The sequence below is a fragment of the Asterias rubens genome, chromosome 18 (assembly GCF_902459465.1).
Source record: "Asterias rubens chromosome 18, eAstRub1.3, whole genome shotgun sequence".
NCBI lineage: Eukaryota > Metazoa > Echinodermata > Asteroidea > Forcipulatida > Asteriidae > Asterias > Asterias rubens.
The window spans coordinates 7,554,872-7,557,105 of NC_047079.1; positions in this window are offsets into that span (position 1 = coordinate 7,554,872).

Consider the following 2,234-nt stretch of genomic DNA (forward strand, 5'->3'; position numbering starts at 1 on the left):
AATCATTTTTTTTTTTTTTTAATAAGGTTTACTGAAGGAATAACTTATACTGTGCCTCCTAATACACAACCAAGATCCCTAGGATGAAATCACTTATGATTAAGTTATGATTCTTATATTTGTATTGCAATAAATTTCATGATAATGAATAAAAACGTGACAAGTAAAATTATAAGAGTTGTCAACCAAATTTACTTTGAAGTGGAGCAGGTTTGTAAAGTTAAGAATTAAACGTGGATCGATTTCGGAAAAGAACAGAACAAAGTTTTCTGCCGGGCATGTTTCTTTTTCATCAGTTTGAATTTTAATAACGATCTTTTCAGATGCAAAAAAAAAACATTCTATAAGTCGCTGTTAATAACTATTTAATTTCGCTTATCTTGGAGAAAAAAAGTTTCCCCGATCGATTGTCTTTTCGGGGCATCCGTACACAAGATTTTGGACAGCGCCACCTAGCAAACACCCCGACGTCACATCGGTACTTTAATAGGCATTTTCTGAAAATACGTACAGGCACCAGTCTGGCAATGGCGCCTTGTATGAAAAACGGTGGATCGATGGATTGTGATCGTAAGTTTTTGATTTTCTGTCTGTGTTTTGATAAAATTAATCCAGTATTTGCCATGTTTCAGTTAGGGACTGGGGCATGAGATGTGTTTGTTTTTACCCATCATCAAACCGAATGACAGCCGCAAAAGTTGGTAGATAGGAGCGCGAGTAGGACTTCTTTTCCACAGTCCAGTGACGTGTGTTATTTTACTAATAATAACGCCATGGCCATGGCCATGGGGCGGGTGTAACAACACGCCTCAACTCAAGTCACTGTCTCAGTGTCTGTCTGATCATGGAGGTTACCTCCATGGTCTGATGATCTGAGAATGAGATCAGTAGATGTGCCATGGATAGGGTGGGGTTTCAAGAGTGACTAAGACTGGTTATACAGTGCAGTGGTTGGGAGTTCAGTGTGTGTGTTGGGGGGGGGGGGGGGGGGGTGGGGTTGTTTTCCATGTACTTGTTTTATTGTGTAAAAGAATGAGGAAAATTTACGTTATTTTTATGCTGCCACCACTTTTTCATTCAGTACTTATAAAATAGTATCTAATTTACCTAAATGAGAAACTCCTTTTTGTAAAAATTTGTGAAAAAGTGATGGCAGGATTTAGGGAAAGTTTTCCCATGAAATACGCTTGATGATGTATTGTAAGCACAGAATTCCCTGCTTCCGCAAGCGTTGATTCATTGCTTACGGTAAACAGAATTATGAAGCTGGGTTAAAAATTAATGGATGTTATAATTTTATTATATTTTATTCAACATCCAACAGTGCAAGCGTCAACTACATGACGGATACAAATATTAACATTAAACATTATAAAAACAGTAAAATGTTGACCTTATACTTAGTATTTAGTGTATGTGAGGTCCATTCCACTATCATGGAGACGATGGTCTCTAACGGAACAAAGAACCTCATGGAATAAATATCGCCAGTGTCTCATATTCTTCTTGAGGTTTGAGTTTTGTTGTATTTTATATTTATAAAGACTAAAGGCAGTGGATATTTTGACTGTGACACCAACTCTTGTTAACTTGTTTTTGTTTTTCTCATTTTCAGTGAACCAAAGTTAATAAGGCATTTTGACGATCAAACAAACATGACTCAACTGCGACAGAGCAATTTAGCAGAAGTGCTGAATGTCAAACATGTGAAACCAAAGCCAAGACTTCATCCGAAGTCCACGAGGCGATCTCTGTTCAAGGAGAATGTTGCCCCAGGAGGAAAGAGCTTCAACAGAGGTCAGAGTTCTCCTCCAGAGAGAATTCTAAAGCCTCAAGAAAATGTTTGTTTGCAGCATCTTGTTGAGGAAAGGAATAAGCTGGAGAAGAAAATCGTCCAACATGGCCAAGAGACTAAAATCAGGACTGTACACCATCTACAAGACGTCACTGAAAAAACAATGATCCATCGTCACAATGAAGATTCAGTCTGGTTTCCATCAAACAAAACAAACAGTTTTATGAACGGACCTGTCAATGAACACTCAAGAAAACTTGATGCTGTTCTACAAGACAATGTTTTGTATCAATCGCGATCAACTGATTGTCTGAATGTAAAAGGAGCCAGCAATAAGGCGCTAGACAAACAGACTTCAGTCCAGGATAATGTGTTGAATAGACTATGGCCACTGAATGACATTAACAGACCAATTTTGGAAAGAAAAAATCAACAGACG